Below are 21,061 nucleotides of genomic sequence, written 5' to 3' on the forward strand. Positions count from 1 at the left end.
ATTTATTTACAGCGACTTTTACAAAATTATTGTTATTTCAGCTTCTCACGTGTTGATTCGCCTTTTTCGTATAAAAGCGAAACTGATGTGAAACTTAGGTGTTGGGTCTCGGCCTCCGGGCCGAGAGCGTCCAGAAAGCAAACGGACCTTTGGTCAATGTCGCTTTTCACCGTCATATCAGACAGTTGCTTTCATTTGGACACTCCCCTAATAAAGAGGGAGCTGGTTTTCCCCAACATGTTGGGGAAACAAAACCAGACAAAGTTGGGTAAAAAAGCAAACCTAAAAGAACTATCACGCAGTTAAAATTAAGTGCGGTTCTCTGACTTAATTAAGTTCGCCGCGCACCTGCCATTTATAAGCGTTAAATTGAAATTGTTTTCGGTTACTTTCCTTTCGTGGGCGAGCGGGTAACTTACCAAGTTTTTCGCCTAAACGTTCTGGGTTATATCCTCCCTACCTCCCAAAACTTTTATTTTTATTTTATTTTTTTAATTTTACTTTTTCTTCTTTTTACATCATGTTCGTGTTTTTTTTTGTTGTTTTTTTTTTTCCGATTTTTCAAAAGAAGTTTAACATAGGGTTTGGATCGACCCCCCCCCAGCACACACACACCTACAAAAGCTTTTTTTCACTGTTTTTTTTTTTTTTGCTTTTGTTCGTTTTTTTAATATTTGTTTTCGAGCCTACTTTCCTACCAAAATATTTTTTTCTTTTTTGATCTACCCCCCCACAACACACACACACACACACACACACACACACACACACACACACACACACACACACACACACACACACACACACACACACACCTCCAAACACCATGACAACGCCGGGTACCCCCGCTAGTACTATATAAAAGGAACTTGTCTGTGTCTTTGTCTGTGTATGTTCACACATACACAAACAAAGTTCCTTTTATAATATAGACCCGAAAACGACTGTGGCGATTTTTATCAAATTTCACACAAAGGTAATTTATGTGCCCGACACTGTTCTGATATAGGCTTTGTATCGGAATATCTTCGCTAAATATCGATAACCGAATTAATCTGATGAAAAAAACTATTTGGCAAATATACCTGGTGAACCAAGTGCAAAAGAGATACAAACAATTGCATCTAAAGAAGCGTTTAGCATCTTAAAACGATCTCTCGGTTAGAATATATGAGATAGTGGGTGAACGTTTGACATCCGCTAGGAAGCCTCATCCCTAATTAGGAGAAAACAATTAAAAATAAACTGAAAAAAAGCATACAAGTGAGGATGGGATATTTTATTAACAATAATAAAAAAGATTATTAGGTCGACCTAATAAAAAATCTTTCAGGTTATTCAAAAAGAAATTTGAAATCAAATGAAAAGATGAATATTTTATGCAATTCGAATAGTTTTTCACAAGTTGATGACATGATCATTTTAAGAAAGAAATATCAATCTATTCTAGAAACTAAACAAGAGACATTTGGAAATAGTTAAAACGTTTTATGTACAAATTTTTAAAAGATATTAATACAAGACTCGTGCATATAATATGTATGTCCCAATGGTTGCAACATGCAAGTATATCGTAACAACTATATGGAAAAGCACAAATGAAAAAATTACGTTGGTTTAAGGTGGCATACATATAAAATCTCGTGTACTATACGCAGGAATGGACATTTCAGCGTTGCTGATTCGGCTCAGCCGATTCGACAGCGTGGCTGATTCGGCGGAAGGACAATTTGGCGGAAGGACAGCATTGTTATAAAGATTTTATGAGCTAAAAAAATACAAAAAAAAAAAACCAAACAAACAAACAAACAAAAAAAACAATCTGAAAATATACCACTTTAACTGTTTTTAGAAAAAAAACATCATGTTTTTTCAAAACTCTTTTTGATTAATTATTTTCTAATTAATTAAAAACTTCAAAAAAAATTTTTTTAAACGGAAACAGAAATGAACTAACCAACCGTGTGCTGACGCCGTGGATTTTAAAAAAACTAGCATTTATATCGAGTTTCTCTTGTCTAGGCATGTTTTATTCCGAATTGAAGGAGATATTTTATCCAAACGTGGAAGAAGCAAAGTCATACGGTACCTTTGACGTAACTAGCAAAAGAGATCTTGACTTAAAGTTTCGACGATGTGAACAGAAAGATCGGAGTAACGTTTACACACGAAGGATGGAAAAAAAAAATAATAAAAAGTTTAAAACGTAGAAAAGTTTAAAATTGTTACGTTTCATTGATATTTAAAAATATTTTATTCAAGAACAAAGCAAAAAAAAAAAACACTATTAAAAAAAATAAGATGCCATTATAAATTAATTCAAATAATTTTTAGAAAATATTGTATTTAATGATTCCTTTCTTTTTTTTTTTTACTTTAAACAATTTAACTTGAGTTTAAAATTTAAAAGATTTTGAAAATTACCGTATTTAAATTTCATTTTTTAATTTAAACATTTTTTTTTCTTTCAATAATTTTTATTTCAATTTTAATGAAATAAATAATATTTTCGTTTACTGAATTAATTTAAAAAATATAAACAAAACTTTGACTATAACGACGGAAGCACTAATTTTACACAGAATATTTCCCGCCAAATCGGCCACACGGTGAATCGGTTATGTAGGATCGGCCAACCCGAACAGCAACGCGGAATCAGCTACGTCGAAACGTACCAAAACCCTGTCCAGCAGTAGGTCTACTAGTAACGAAAGAATGGACAACGCTTTTTCGGAAAACGATTACGTGATCACTACGGGAGATAATTCACCTGACCAATACGGCTTAAAGCATTGAAGCTCATTATCTTCTTTGTTCTTTTGCCAAAATTGGTTCTAGACTCCAATGCAATCCATGTTTATGATGCAATTATGACCAAAAAAAAAAATTTTTTTTTTAAATGGCGACGAGTCGATTTGTGCATTTAAAACTTGCAAAACAAGCAAATGTACACTGAAAGAATAAAACATTCCTTCTTCCAAAATTGGGTAATAGAAACAGCTGTTCTTGCAAATAGACCTCCCCCCATCCTTTTTTGTTTTTGAAACCAAAAATGTTGTTTTTTAAAAAAAATAAGTCAAATATTCGAAGGCAAATTTGACACTCTGTTAACGTTCGTCACTTACGAAGTTATCTTTAAAAACACCGGTGCCGCCTTTGTGATATGAAGTGTCGGTCATGCCATAGCTCAAATGACAACAGACACCGTACTACGTAAAGATTTTGTGATTATCAGAGCATTGACATCTCTTACTTGTCAGTAGTAAAGTAACTAATCTGTCTGTCTGTCTGTCTGTCTGTCTCTGTCTCTGTCTGTCTGTCTGTCTGTCTGTCTGTCTCTCTCTCTCTCTCTCTCTCTCTCTCTAAATACTTGGCTGTATAGTAATAAAGCCTTCTATACTCCAATAGTTTCTTCCCCAGAACTGCTAAACTCACTTCTGGGATTCTGCTTTCTCAACTGTACTGACATGCAGAAGTTCAAGTGTAATGTGAACAGACATCTTGCCACTCATCTCCCTTCATAATACCTCTGCAACTTATGTCCCCGATAGTAGCTCCCTACTTCAAAGTTGCACTGTGCCTTGTCTGGGGTGAACATTGAATAATAAAAAAACCAAACAAAAAAAAAAAACCAAACAAACAAACAAACAAACAAACAAAAAACGAAATCTGCATAAATTAAAATATCATATTAAGACCATTTTTCGACTGGGATACCACGGGCGGCCACTACTATGTTGAGTACAATATAATAATCAATGGCAAATTGGCTTCATAATAATAAATACTGCGTAAATTAAAATATCATATTTACGTGTATTTTACGATCGCGGACCGCCTCTCTCTCTCTCTCTCTCTCTCTCTCTCTCTCTCTCTCTCTCTCTCTATCTATCTATCTATATATATATATATATATATATACATAAGTGACCTTCTTTGTTTCTATGAGGAACGGTCTCTACCAAACTCCTCTGCCAAGTTTTGCTCTTCAGATTGGAACTTGATATATTGGGGATTTTTATATCTAAAATGCAATTTTGTTTTTAATCATTAAAAATAACTACTAAGAAGTCAAAATTGAAAATAAAATTGGAACTTATACTGTGTAATCGACTTAAAGTGTTATTTCTACGCATGCGCAAATTTACATTTTAGCTTTAACAACATTATTTCCAAAAGTTTTTTTATATGAGTATGGATTATGATTAAACGATAATGAATAAGGCTGGAGAGCCAAATGTTTTAGTTTCAATTCTAGCTGACGGCATCAAAGTCATAATAAAAAAACACTTTTGAAATCACTACCATATATTGGTACAATATAATAATTAATAGAGTAGTGGCTACATAATAAATACGAAATCTGCATGAATTAATATACTTATATTTAAGCATATTTTATGATCTGACGACGGCGAGGGGAACTACTATATATTAGGTACAATATCATAATCAATAGAAAATAGGCAGATCAAAAGTTGATATAACATAATGGGGTTACAAAACTGACCAAACGATTTGCGTATGTTGACAGGAGGATCGTGCGAGTCGACACTGCATTTCTCCCCTCTACTGTTTAACTGGCTCAGTTTGAAAGATCTTGCAAAATACAACAATAATGCGAAAACTGCTGTATGACTACATGTTTCAAAGACATACAAAGAAGCTCCTTTCTGGTTGCATAGGAGAATCACCTAGACAAAGAGCCGTTCTAAATTTAGAGATCGAATTCTAACATAAATATCATGCACAAACCTCTTTTAAAAATAATTACATTTCTTTTATATATAATATAAATCTCACCTGTTTGTTAAAACGTATGTGTGTATGTATGTATGTATGTATGTCAGGTCATGTCATATGCTACTGGTATTATGCAACCCAGTACTACCTGCCTCACGGTCGGGTCACCGGCGACTAAACTGGTTCCCCCACCAGACTTGTTTGGTGAGGAGGGTGGCTAGTCTCCCTGAAAAATTAAAAACAATACCTTCCAAAGGGCGAATGAACCCTTTTTCGGGGTCAACGGCTAACTAGCACTGTGTGTGTTTGTGTGTATGTATGTGTGTGTTGGAGTGGAGAGGGCTCCCGTAAGCCGTGGTGAAGGGAACCTTTCTAGGAGAAGCAAATCTCTGATTTAAAAAACGATAAAGTGGGAGACCAGTACCCGCATTAAGCTGTTCTGCAGTTTAACTTGTTGCTGGCTATCTTGCTCTTGCTTGTTGCGGGATCTCAACATTTTGAACCGAGAGAGAGAGAGAGAGAGAGAAGGAGAGACTTAGCTGTCGTACAAAGCTAAGACTCTGTAACATCATCTGTGTATAGATACTCCCTCAGGCATTTGTCTATTAAAATGGTCCCGTGGAAATCATTTTGGGGTTTATGGACTTAAAGTGTCTGAAGAAGTGGCACTCGTCTGATAAGACGTTGCAATCATCATGTAAGTATTATGTATGTCTGCTTAAAACTTTCGACAGAGGCGACGGATTTTCATGAGATCGGTATCATTTTGAAGTTTGACCCTTCGGACGACAAATATCGAAAAAAATGGTCAAAACATTAATTTCTTCATCTTCAACTGGGCATCTTTCTACAAGGAGGGGTCGCTCTTTTCTCCGATATTTTCGAAAGTCATCCCTCTTTTCGATTGACTAGCCTTAATTTAAATGGACGCAATGGCAAAACGTCACGTTTTTTTTTTCACATTCTTATTCTCTTTCGCGGCACGGGTTCGAGCCAGCCTGCCTACTACCACTTTTTTTTGGTCAACGCATACCTCCAAACACCCGGGAAACGCTGGGTACCCAGGCTAGTATAAATATAAAGTTAAATATAAAGTTAAATATAGTTCAAGCTAGAGAATCTCCCTAGAATGATACAATTTTCTAAGTAAATAGAAGAATGTCAGCCTCAGAACTGATAATTCGCTGAAAAAAATAGTTTTGCTGCGTTTAATGACTTCAAACGAAGCTTAAAATCATGATACGATGCTATTAAACCTTATGCCTAGAAACTTGATTCTAATTTTGATCCAAATCCATTACATGTTATTGATTCTAAACAATGTTGACAAGCCGTCTACGTGACTTAACTTCGCAGAAGAAATTCCATACTGAAATCGTAATTCAGTAGAATTGTCCCCCACTTTTGCAGTCTGTTGGCTGTGTAAGTTGGCAGACCTTTTTTTAGAGCCAAAGATGGTTATAGGCGGCCTATGGTCAGTTTGTAATTTAAACTTACGGCCGTGTAAAAATCGGTGGAATTTTGTAACACTGAATATGATCTCCAGTACTTCCTTCTCGATTTGGGAGTAATTCTCCTCGGCAGGAAGTAAAGTTCTTGACGCATGGGCGATCGGCTTAGTGGACCTATCAGGCATCTTGTGTAGAATGCACGCTCCGATCCCATGAGAACTTGCGTCAGTTGCGACAATAATCTCTTGTTTCGGATTGAAATGAATCAGGGATAAATCTGACGTTAATACATCTTTTAATTTCTTAAACGCTGCCAGGCACCCAGGCGTCCAGCCCCATTTCTTGTCCTTTTTTTAATGAACATTTGATAATTGTTCGCGAGCCCTAAAAACTCTGCAATGTAGTTACATTATGAGGTTCTGGCATGTCTTTTTATAGCTGTGGATTTGTCTGGATCGGGTTTCCTTCCGTCCTTATCTATGATATGACCTAGGCATTTAATTCGTTCCAAAAATAGTCTCATCTTGCTTATTTCAATGTGAAGCCGTATTCTTTTATTCTGTCAAACACTTGAAATACATGATTATGTTGCTCAACATTTTGATTATACATAATAATATCGTCCAGATAGCATATTGCAAAATCCAAACCGCTTAGCAAAGTATCAATTATCTGTGGGAAAATGGCAGGTGCTACTTTTATACCAAATGCTAATCTATTGAATTTATAAAGTCCTTTGTGCGTTGAGATACACAAAAGTTTTTAGTTATCTTCCTCTACTGGCATTTGTAGGTACGCCTCGCTTAAGTCTATTTTGGAAAAATATTTTCCGCCATTTAACTTAGCGAATATTTCGTCTGGGTTTGGTAGCGGGTAGTGATGGTCTTTGAGCGCCGAATTCAATCCGGTCGAAAAGTCCGCGCATACCGTAATCTCTCTAGCTTTTTTTTCATGTATACGGTTAGGGCTGCCCACTTACTATAGTTAATATGGGTAAAAATACCAGTGTTAACTAGTCTTTCAAATTCTTTTTCAGTTCTTCCCCTCGAAGCGAACGGTACGCTCCGTGGCCTTTTGAATATTGGTTTTACCTCGTCCAGCAATTTGAATCTCGCCTTTATTTTTATGCAGCATCCAAACTTTTCGGAGAAAACACTTGCGAAAGATTTTTTAAGATCTTTTTGAGTTTGTCGGCGCTGGCTGTTAGGTTTTCGACTTTGTGACAAAAATCACTCATTGGCGAGTCCCATAATTCAAATTCCTGAATCCAATCGGTCCCGAATAAGTTCGTTGCGTTCCTTAGAATGAACACTTTTAGCTTTTTTGTCGTTCTTTTTAGTGACACATTAATAACTATCTCACCCTCCAAAATTATTTTTCACCAGTTACCGATGTTGCGACTTTATTCGTCTTTGTCATCGTGGGCTTTCCTATTCTCTTCTACGTGTGAAAATTTATAATTGATAAATCCGACCCTGAATCGATCTGCAGTTTTACTTCTTTCTTTCTGATTCTCACCGTAACATACTTCCTTATGTTCTCTGTTGGTGAAGGGTCCATTTTTGCAGTTTTTACGTAGCTCTTTTTTGCTACTTTTGCTCTGCAATATGAGGCTTTGTGTCCTACTCGCTTGCATAGGTCACATGTTATTTTCCTTTAGTACTGGCATGCATTATACCCATGAGGTTCTCCACATTTGCTACAAGGGTCCTAGGATTTTGTCTATCCTGATAATTTTGTGAAGGGTTCTTTTTGCCTCTTCGTTGGTAATTGCTGGCGGGCGGGCGGGCGTTCTTTATTTTTGAAGCGTATTTTTTTTAATGTGAGCGATACCCGCTTCCTCTATGTTTCGGGAATCTTGCTTCATTACCACAAACCGCTGACAATCTTCAGCCAGTTTCTGAAGCATCAAACCAGGTTTTAATTACAATTTATTTAGAGCATGACGTCTTATATCAGCGTCTTTCGTGGCTATCAAACCTTGTGTGAATATTAAGCAATTGAAATTGTCCGCCGTTGATGACGACAATTTGAAATCGTTACAGTGCTTATTGACTATAGACGCAAATGTCGTATAGTCCTGACTCTCGTTACGTATAAGATTCATGCATTTCCATCTTTTATGTATAAAAAGATTCTTTTTTGGACAATATAACTCCATTAATAGTTTGACTGCCTTGTCAAACGACAATTCATTGGTTTTTCTTGGTAAAATATAGTCCACAAATTTGTTATGTTCGAATGTACCTAACTTCCGAACCTTCTTTTGAACCGTCCATGCACTGCAATCAATTTTAAAAAGGTCTTCAAATCTGAAATATGCCTCAAACGTTAGGTCCTCCTCAGGAGCATAGTGAAATGTATCAATAGCTGACCAGATCGCATTTTGGGAAAAAGCCGTGGTGGTTTCTTCTCCGCTGTCCTTATTCACTAAAACTTGTGTTATCAAATCCATTTTTTTTATCTGACTGGTTTTGTTGCTCTAAATGTAATTTTTTGAATTCCAATATTTGTTTATTCATTTCTTTCCGATCTCTTCCTTGTTTTTCCTCGAAGGATTTCATTAAATTTAACTGCTTTTCGAATATTTGTTCGTTCATTTCTTTCTTTTCCCTTCCTCTTTTTTCTTCGAGATATTTTATTAAATTTAACTGTTTGTCTTCGTTTTGTTTATGCATTGCCAATTGCTCTTCTCTGAACCTTTTTTCAAATTCTAATTGTTGACTTTGTTGGAATTTCACCATTTCCAAAATTTGTTTTGCAAACTCCTCCATTTTGATTTTTTTTTGGGGGGGGGGACGGTATGGATTTACTTAATATGACAAAACAACCCAATTTGTTGATTTGCTTTTCCTATAGTACCAACTCTATAGAAAAAAACCTTTACAAAATTCGTACCTGGTTATTTAACGAATATTTCTTTCATATATTTATTTCCTCGTGTGGCAATTTTTCTGAGAAAATAATTTGGCATTTGCATTCATACAGAAAGCAGTAAATTTCGTTTGTCATTTTACAATTTTCGTAACGTGTAGATACTGGGTTCAATTCCTTGTTGACCCTATACATTTTTTTCCTCTTTTTTCTTTAAAAAGAAAAGTTACTTATCTGTGAAAGAGATTTTATAGCATTCATTTAATATTGGTCACTTTTTTGATCTCTGTGCGAAAAAGAATGTCCTTTTTTCGTTAACACTTTATTTGTCGTGCTTAGCTAAATCGTTTTTTTTCTTCTTCGACGGGCAACCCCGTCGACTAGTGAAAAGTTTATTTTAATCGGATTAAAATCCGACGTTTTTTTTTTTTAAATTTGTGCGAATACTAGCTTTAGCCAATAAAATAAAATATACTATAATTTACTTTTGCAGGAATTTTTTCCAACACTAATACAATTTTGATGTTGCTCTTATGTAAGGCCACTCTATTGCTGAAATTTTTGGTGGCGCCTATGTAGGATTTGTTGCACAGGCGCACCAAAAATTTCAGCAATAGAGTGGCCTTACATCAAGATTTCAGACAACAGACGCCTCTATGTTTCAAAACACGTACACACATGCAGTGGAAACAGCTTCAAAATAATGCCAATCTTCCAAACAGACAATTATGTTTATTTACTTACACAGGAAAAAAACTTCATCACCATATTCACTCCTGAACTGAACAGAACCTAATACCATCACACAAAAACATGAAATGCAAGGTACACTCGCATGCACACCCATACACATACACATACACACCCACGCATAAATCAGAACCGACACATTAAAACACACACACGTGCGCGCATACAACCACACACAGACATAACACCCCTATCTCTAATACAACACACTGAACAATACCAACCCTACTTAACCTCGAAACCAACAACACTAGGAGACACCTAGAACCATAGTATAATATCTGTTCCAACACCTCGCTCCCTCCTCAGTCAGGGGAGGAGAACCCCCTCATGACTGAAACGACTATCTTCCCTTCTATCATCCCCCTCCCATACCTACACCCCCCATAATGCCCCCCTCTGGGGAACAAAATCTTCCCCACACTAGGAACCGATCCTGGGTCTGGCCATACCCACATGGGGAGACAAATAAATAGAAACATTAAAAAATCCCCTATTTTAAATACACCCCTCTTTCTAAACAAACATAATATAAGACTAAAACGAAAAATCACAATACTAAAATCCAAGAATCCAAAAAATAAATATCAAAATAGAATGAAAGCACCCCTACCCTTACTTCAGAAGAGCCAGTTCCCCCTCCCGACACATACACATTAGTAACCACCTCGGACCACAGCCGCCTTCCTAAGAAAGCAAATAACCCCAAAATACTATAAAACAATATACACATTCCCAAACCAATAAAAGCAAACACACACACACACACACACACACACACACACACACACACACACACACACACACACACACACACACACACACACCCTAACCCACCCTGAAGGAAAAGAAAAACACATTAGCAGAAAGAGATAGTGACTGACTACAGCGAGATCAAAATCTCCTTGGACAAACCAAATAAAAAAGCAATACAAAAAGCAATAAAAATTCAGCATACCAATGTATAATAAACACTTACAAGCCTCAAACCCTTGGAAAAACTTCAAACTAACTACGAAAATCGCCATTTTTACACATTTGAAAATAATTTCTGACGAGGACGCATTGTTACAGAGAGAGAGAGAGAGAGAGAGAGAGAGAGGAGAGTAAACGTGGAGGTAGACACGTTTACCAGAACCGAAGGTCAGCTGACCAAATTACGTATGTGTGACGTGGTAACGTTGGCTAGATCTGTGAGATTTGATTTGGGCTTTGAAAAAGACGGACGTTTTTCCGTGGTCTCCCCCTCTTAACTGGGGAGGGGGGAGACGAACGCTGACGTGTGTGAAGATGAACCCACACAAGCCGAGTTCACTTCCACCTTCTGCAGGACCTCTGGGGAAAGTGAAATAAAAACTATAAAACCCATTCATCGTCTTGGAGTGATAAATCTTCGTCAAACAGGTATCAAGTCTCCCTCCACGATGAGAAATTCCCAGATGGTCCAACATCGAAGAAGCAGAGGTAGGTTCAGAAATTACATGTCACACACACGATTCCCTTTATGATAATCAAACACACAACCATTTATATTAGAGACAATCATACGCACACGGAATCCTATTTTTCATGTTATACACCAAACGTAAAAAGTGCCCCTCAATGGTAACCTCTATGAGAACTCAGATGAAGAACCCTATGTAACAGCATCACACAATCTGAAACGTACGTAAACGATTTCAATGACTTAAAAACATTATTACAATGATCCAAACATAATTCTCAATGAAAAACCAAGACACGGAATAATAAAATAATGTTAAAAAATACACATTGTTGGTGACTACTCCCTTATTTAAATATATATATATATATATATATATATATATATATATATATGATGAAAATAATGGAAATAGTATTCCGACAAAATAGAGAAAATAAAAAGGAACAAACCGTATTATGTGTTCATCAACGTTTCGTCTTTATTTCGAGACTTCCTCTAGATGAATGAGATTAAAAACCAAAAAATATACCAGTACAAAATATTTGAAAATGTTTCACGTGCACAGTGTGACGCAGTTCTATTTCAGAGAAACGGAAAAATGATGTTAGAAATTCAAAAAAGGAGGGGGAGGGCTGACGCTGTTAAAGAGAAGGAAATTTTAGTGACGTCATATAGTCGTTAATGTAATTTTAAAACTATGAACGCAAAAATACGCGCATAAATATCATTAGAGACAAATTAAACTCAGTCGAACCTTCCATAAAGTTTACCTATGAAACAGAAAACAATAACTCATTACCTTTTCTTGACATACTTATAATAAAATCCAATAATAAACTATCCTTCAAAGTTCACCGCAAAACTACACACAAAAACGATTACATACATTTCTATTCACACCATAACAATAAAATAAAAACAGGGATGATAATTGGTTTCTTCTTACGCACTTTCAGAATTTGCAGTCCTGAATATCTGGACGAAGAATTCAAATACCTTACAAACATTTTGAAAACCTTGCAATATCCGACATATTTCATATTGAATACTAAGAGAAAAGCCACACAAATATTTTCCAGAATAAATAATAATAAAAAATCATACACACCAGACCTTTCTCTCATAAACAGACATCTTCTTTTACCTGCACACACCAATAATACAATAATCTATAACACACTAAACAAACTAAAAATTCCTATCGTACAAACCACATCACTAACCATAAGACATATATTAAAAACTACGGAACATCTCTATAACAAACCAGTTTCCGATGGAGGTATATACACTATTCCGTGCTATAATTGCCATCATAAATACGTTGGTGAAACTCAGCGTAAATTGGAAAAAAGGCTCAATGAACACAAAAGAGATATAAAAAATAGCAATTCTCTAAGTGCATTATTCTCTCATTCATTGCAACATAACCACACCTTTGACTTTAAACAAGCAAAAGTAGTTAAATTTATTTCAAATAAACCGCGCCGGAGACTTCTTGAATCTGCGCTTATCGCAATTTCAAGCACTATTAAACAACGTGGAGGTTTCTATAACATAGCGCCACTAATAAGTAAACTTTTATTAAAAGAACATTATTTAACTGTGGACACAGGTTAACTTTCTCACACCATTCAACACCCCCTGTAATAATTAACACATAATCTCAATCAATGAATTACATAAAAAACACTCATTTCATTTCTGTTACAAACTTATATTTGAATTTCAACAGATATATCTTTTTCCCAATAAGAATATAAAATTGCGTTCATAGTTTTAAAATTACATTAACGACTATATGACGTCACTAAAATTTCCTTCTCTTTAACAGCGCCAGCTCTCCCCCTCCTTTTTTGAATTTACAACATCATTTTTCCGTTTCTCTGAAATAGAACTGCGTCACACTGTGCACGTGAAACATTTTCAAATATTTTGTACTGGTATATTTTTTGGTTTCTTAATCTCATTCATCCAGAGGAAGTCTCGAAATAAAGACGAAACGTTGATGAACACATAATACGGTTTGTTCCTTTTTATTTTCTCTCTCTCGCTCTCTCTCTCTCTCTCTCTCTCTCTCTCTCTCTCTCTATATATATATATATATATATATATATATATATATATATAGTAAGTTATAAAATATATATGGCGATTAAGCTACACTGAATATTCCGCGTTTCATCCACTCTAGGACTCTTCAGGCTTATGTCCTAGAGTGGATGAAACGCGGAATATTCAGTGTAGCTTAATCGCCATATATATTTTATAACTTACTAACTAGCTCTACCTACATATTGAGCACTTTTGAAGTAAATACTTAAAGTTTACACATTAATTTATACTTTCGTATATTAATTTTATGTGAGTAAATGATGTAGTTATATATATATATGTATATGTATATATATATATATATATATATATATATATATATATATATATATATAACGCAATCATGAAGGGAAGACTTAAATTCATGATTAAAAATGTTAAATAAAGTCAACGTTTAAAATAAATAACCGAGGTGAAGAGAAAAGAAGAAGAAGGAAATATGGGGGAGTCAGCTGACCGGGTTCGCCCTCGCTTTATCAAAGTTGTATCGAGGGATTTGTTTTGGAGAAGAAAAAAAAAACGAATGGGAATCGAGAATATGTACAAATAAAATCACGTTGCGTTACGTTATGTATGGGAAAAAAGAATCTTAGAGACTGTTCACGTTCGGTTGAGAAGACCAACATATCAAAGGCCTTTCATAGGGTAGTACATAAAGGTCTACTCCACAAAATCTCAAGCTACGGTAAAGCTGAAAATGTCTTTTCAATTATTAAATAAGTTCTCTCGGATAGATTCATAAGAGTTATGGTTGGTGGACAAAAATCAGAAGCTCACAGTATTAATGTCCATCATGAGCCCAACTCTCTTCTTGATCTTCATTAATGATCGCCCAAAATCACATTCAAAGATCATTCGTAGACATTTATACTGAAGACACTATCATCTATTGCAACACATCAAAGATCGTAAATGACCAAGTTCTCTCTGATTCTCTCTCTTCTGAGCAATTGATACAACGGGGAAAGAGGTGGCTGGTTAATTTTAATAAATCTAACACAAAGCTTCTATCTTTAGTTATCACCGCTCTGATCCCGTCTAGCATCAACTAAAATACATTGTTTCTCGTCCAGGTGAGGCTTCATGTTTTGACAAGCTTCTGAATCTGAACTTTACTCCGGATCTGAACTTGAGCGCGTACATACAAATCTGTTGCCAAAGTCGCTGGAAGAATGATGGGATCTGTCTACCGCTGCAATAGATTCCTCACTGCTGATGCAATTCTCTACCTGTATAAAAACCAAGTACGTCCAAAAATGGAGTACTGTTGCCACATCTAGAAGAACTTATCCTGCCTTGACAGAGTCCAAAAAAACTTAGTAGCCTAGCGGGGGATGCTCTTTTCTCTTGCCTGCAACCTCTTTCAAACAGAAGAGAAGTTGCAAGCCTGTCTCTGCCTTTTCATTATTTTCATAGCAAGTGCTCGTCTGAGCTCCAATCTATGCTCTCTTCTTGCCTGACTTTCACGAAAAACACTAGTCTAACTCAAATCACTATCAATAATTCCCCCCCCACTCTTTATCCGTGCCTAAACCTAAACGTAGATTCCATGAACAAAGCTTCTTTTTTAGAATTGTACGCCTGTAGAACTCTTTTCCGTTTTCCTGTTTTTTTTTTTAACTATATGGTTGTCTTCAAACCCAACGTGAACAAGATTTTGATGAGCCGTCCCCTGACGCAATTTAATTCAGCAAATTTCCACTATTAACAGTTACTACTATATTGTCCCATTGATCACTGTAATCTCATTAATCCTTATCCTCGAGTGGCCTCCGGGCCTAGAAAAGTGGTGACTCCTATGGAAAAAGTCTACAAAAGTACGAACCTTGATTTGTACGGAAAACTAGAATAAGAATATTAAAAATAGAGTCCAGACTCGTTTGTTTCGATACGTTTTAAAGGCAATTAGCTGATTTTCAGCAAAATTCAGTTTAATTCTTGCAACAGATTAAGAAATAAGGGTTATTGAAATTTAGAGCCCGTTCTCTTTGGTTATCCTATAGTCTTGTCTTCTTTTCATCTACGTATACCGATTATAAAAAATTTCCTTGCACCACTGGTGAATTTTCCACCAAACCTTTCGATCCCTGTTGAACAACAAACAGTACCGCTGTATTCTAAGATTGCCAGTGGAATGCTACACACACACACACACACACACACACACACACACACACACACACACACACACACACACACACACACACACGCACGCACGCACGCACACACACACACGCACGCACGCACACACACGCGCACGCACACACACGCGCACGCACACACATATATATATTTAACAATAGTAAATATCCCACCATCCTCTCTCTTCCTCTACCCCAACTGATGAACAATCAAAATCCAAGCATTTTACCGTATCACCCAATACAACAATATGTTATTAAAGAACGTTAACCTTTTAGACACTTGAGGTCGAGAGCGATGTTAACCTGAGTAGAGAAACTGCGATCAAGCTGATAAGATATGCGATATTCGGTCGTTTTGATCACAGGTAAATGAATACGCAGTCCATAAATCGGTTATATAAAGGAAAAGTGTGAAACTATATGTTTGCGTCCTCGGCTAGAAGTAAGAAACTACAGACGATACTCTTAAAATTCTTACATAATCTGATTCAGTGTGGTTATTGCAAGGAAAATACTTGTTTTTACCTTGGGGTCATCTTGAACCGAAATAATATGTTGACCGTGGGGTCACCTTGGACTAAAATAGTGCAAGGTGAAGAGTAAAACTCTATGGTTACATTTTTAGATCAAGTTGATTAAAAACGCACGCAAAATAAATAGAACTAGTTATATATATATATATATATATATATATATATATATATATATGATGTGTGTGTGTGTGTGTGTGTGTGAGAGTGTGTGTGTGTGAAAGGGGACCAAAAGTTTAAAGAATTAATAAGATACATTAATTACCTTCCTTGAACAGGTCAGAAAGAACAGATTATGACCGGAAACTATGTCAATTAAGAACAGAATAGGACAAAATAAATTTAAACATATATTCACTAAAAATATATTAAATAAAAAATTAAAAAAACTGATATTAAAATAAAATATATAGAAGTAGGGAAAGACAAGCTATAAATAAATAAAAATGAACATCATTATAGATAATGTGTGCGACCCTGGGATTTCCTCAAACAAAAAACAATATGGCTGATGAGAGCCTAAAATTATTTACAATTAACTGGTCCTCCTTATGTTAGGATTGAAACCGACGGTACCAATGTTTTTCTGACCTTCTATACAGTTATATATATATATATATATATATATATATATATATATATATATATAGAGAGAGAGAGAGAGAGATACACATATATATATATATGTATATATATATATATATATATACATATATATATAGAGAGAGAAAGAGGAGAGAGAGAGGGAGAGAAAGAGAGAGAGAGAGAGAGAGAGAGAGAAGGAGAGAGAGCAAAACGCATTCGGATGAAGAACTAGAGAGACAGAAAGAGGACACGTAGTGGAAGTAGAGAGAGAGAGAGAGAGAGAGAGAGAGAGAGAGAGAGAGAGGGGGGAGAACAGTAAGTATGAGTGTAGAGAGCGAGGGGACAATCGGTGGGCGTCTAGAGAGTGGAAGCAATCCGGGAGATTCTAGAGAGAGGGGGTAGTCAGGTATAGAGAGGACAGTAACTATGAGAGTAGAGAGATGTAATCGGATAGAGAGGTAGAGAGGTTTAGGTTTAGTCGTAAGATAATTAATTTTTCAACTAATTTTAAGAAGTGAAACAGACAAAAATATTTGAGTCAACATTGAATTTTTACCTTCTCCGAGAGATATCGCTGAAATCTTATTGAAAACAAGTGAAGCATGCACAATGAACGAAGCATAAAAAATGACTAAGTTCAGCCCCCCCCCGTTTAGCCCCCAAAATCCGCAGGGGACGTCAAATCTTGGTGAAAATGAACAAACGGTGCAAACATATGTAAATTTGAGTTCAGTATCATGCAAAAAAAAAAAAAAAAAGGAATGACTAAGTCCATCATTTGTCCCCCCGCCTATTTAGCCCTAAAAATCCCCAAGGCCTTAACATATTTAAATTTGAGTTCAGCACCATGCAAAACTACTAAATAGACATAGACAGAAAATTTTGAACAAATATTGTAAAATAGTCCCCAAAATGGAATGTTTTCATTAGCCCTAAAAGAGCCCCCTTAGGAACAACCAAGAATTATCGCGAAGTATTGACAAAGAAAATTATATAGAAATCAGTTAGTTTCAACTTTTCAGAAAGTTTTATGAAAATCCAAGGCATTTTTTTTTGTTTTAATAAGCACAAAAGTGTCAATATTAACCATTTTAAACCGAAAGGCATCCCTAGAGCTAGGGCAACCGGAGTTTTCCGGGAAAATCCGTTTTGTTACTTTTTTACTCATATCATGTTTAATGTTTGTGCAAAATCTCAAAAAATTTCAAAGCGTATTTATTGAGAAAAGTGCGGACAGACGAACAGACAAGCAGCCGAACGGACAAAGGTGAATTTACAAGTCCACACTCCTTTTGGTGAGAGACCAAAAAACAAAACAAAACAAAAAAAAAAACAAACAAAAAAAAAACAAACAAAAAACAAAAAAAAAACAAAAAATAAACAAAAAACAAAAACAAAAAACTTTCAAACAGTAGATTGAGTAAAGATTCAAGGGTTTTAGCGACGAGTGGAAGGAGACAAATAGGCCAATAATTTTAAGTGTCAGTTCTTTATTCATAATTCTTGAACAATGGGACCAAAGAGTCAATTATCATGGAAGTGAGATTCAGCAATGTATTTGTTGTAGAGGTTGGAGAGGATATGGGCTAATGCAACAAAGCATTTCTTTATTTATAAAACAATGGTAAGATCGAACTCACATGTTTTGGGGGTGTGAAGATAAGGAAAATAATGTGAGGCTTCATTTCACAATCGAAATTAGGAAGAAAGTTACCAATTTCTGCAACTTAATGCATTTTCTGATCATCGCGATATAATCATTCTTTGTTGCGGCTATTGCAGTCTTACAATTATTTGTTGATGTTGTAAATAAAACTAAGAATATTAGTAAAACTACTAGAAATAACAATAGGCCCAAACCGGATAGCAATTATACAAATAGAAATTAAAAAAAAGGTAATAATGAAGCAAAATTGTAATCGTCGAACTTGTGCAATTTGTCCATTATAAAATATATTGTTAACCAAAAGCATTGATTACAAAGACAAAATATTTGCTAAATAAATCCTGAATAACAAGAAGTGTTAAATAGGTATGGCCTCTCTAAATTTTGAAATAAGATATTACGACCATTAAGAATTTAACAAAACTACGCCAAATAAAACAGCACGAGCAACCCATTACTGGGGGCTTAGGGAAAGAGGGCGTTCGTCAATAGTCGAGTTGGAAAATGCGACAGGCCAGTTCATGTAGAAATCGATATACCTGTTTAGATTATGCCTGACTGAGAAATTTGAGATTTTAAATTTCAAAAATCCCCTGCAACAATCTATTAAACTGTAGAAGCGAAATAGCAAAAAAAAAAAAAAAAAAAAAAAAAAAAAATCTGTATATACAGAATAAACATTACTTTAGGGTAACAATTAATAGACAAAGTAACATTATTAAATAATCGAGAAAAAAATAATAATGACAAATAAATGAATGAATAAATAAAAGTACTCTAGGCACACATGTCTTTAAAGAGGATCAACTATTAAGTCGACATATGAGAAAAGGCGCACCACCTACGCAAAAACAGAAGAATAGATTGGGAAACAGAAGTAGCCGAATTAGGTCTAAGTGAAGCCCAGCAACTGGCTCAGGGGCGAAAGTAACGATGAATCTGATTGGGTATCTAGCTGAACTAAGAACCACGTGTATATTTAAACATACAAGGTAACACGAATTACATGCATTCTAGCCTGACGATTCCCTATGGAGATGAAACGCGGTAGATTCTTTTATAATTTACTACTTAACTCTACTCACTTATTGAGCACTGTTGAAGTAAATATTAAAGCTTCATACATAAAATATTACTTCTGCTTATAGCTTTTTATGCATTATACAGATACATAAAATAATTATATATATATATATATATATATATATATATATATATATATATATATATATATATATATATATATATATATATATATATATAAGTAAATTCTTGGTACAGCAAAATGGAAGGAGAAATTTCAGAGGAAACATAATTTAATTTAAATCAAAAAGATCAAAGAAACAAAAAAACGGGCAGGTGGAATTGTTAAAATTTCCTTAAGGCCTTATCGTCTGACCCTCTAAGAGGAAACGTCAGAATGATAAATTAAAAGCTAAGAATCAAATGAGGAAAGAGGGAAATTGGTTTCAGTTGGAAAACCAGTGAGAGAAAAATATATATATGCGTGCGTGTGTGTATGTTGTATTTTTAAGGAGATTTAAGAAGCATAAAAACGATCCCAGCAGAAAAACTCTCTGGTCCGACAAAAAACTACCGAATAAAGACAAAACAATACGAGAACCGCCCCCCCCATGAATAGAGCCAATAATACAAAAAGTAATAAAATATGACTAAACACGTACATACGCATATACATGCACGCACACATACACACACACACATATATATATACACATATATGTACTTATGCACACACACACACATATATGCATATATAGATAGATATACATACACTTACAAATATACTAATATATACATATACACATACACATATAGATTAAAATTAATAAATAGGCCAAGATACTAAGGCAATAGCCGTATAAATAAATATATACTAAACGTGAGTAATAATAGTGATAATAGCAATAACAATAATAAAAAATAGTAAGTAGTAAAAATAGAAGAAATTGCATGAAGAATCATGCGAGAATTATGTATAAATCATAGACAGATATGACATACAAGTATACGAGAAAATTAACTAAGAAGAGGAAGGCCATGAAACGTCCCGTTTTCTCTCCTGATAACCGACATTAACAGGAAACCGAAATGGATTACTTCACAAGGGAAAACATCATTATAATAAAACCCAGGGATACGGCATTAAAAATTAATAACAAAATACAGTATATAATACACATGTATATAATCAAATGATAAAAATAACACCGTAAGGCGAGACAAGTACCATAACTAGGGGTCGGAAAAACATGGTATTCTACATCGTCACCTGAAATAAACGTATTCTAGGGCCACTTTATCCCTGGGTTCGAGTGTATATACAAGCCTACAAGGTAAGCCGTTTCTTTCAAATCACAATATCTCCTGTTGTCAGCTTGTTTCATAGCGAGTTTCTGCTATTGTTCTGGTAGTCATTTTTATCCTTAACGAAATGATTAATTGTCCTATTTAATAATGAAAGTATGCACTAAAAAATGCGTAATAACCATTATATAAATGGGGACACACACACACATACACACACGCACGCATATACATATATATATATATATATATATATATATATATATATATATATATATATATATATATATATATATTAGTTTTGGGACGATTAATCGGAGTCGGAATCGGGAATCGGAAATATCGAAAGATTTGGGGTGGGGGTATCGGAATCGGTATCGGAATCGGAAAAATTGGTGCCTATTTTCCGATGCCAAAACGATTTTTTT

The sequence above is a fragment of the Euprymna scolopes genome, chromosome 14 (assembly GCF_053919585.1).
Source record: "Euprymna scolopes isolate OS-2025 chromosome 14, ASM5391958v1, whole genome shotgun sequence".
NCBI lineage: Eukaryota > Metazoa > Mollusca > Cephalopoda > Sepiida > Sepiolidae > Euprymna > Euprymna scolopes.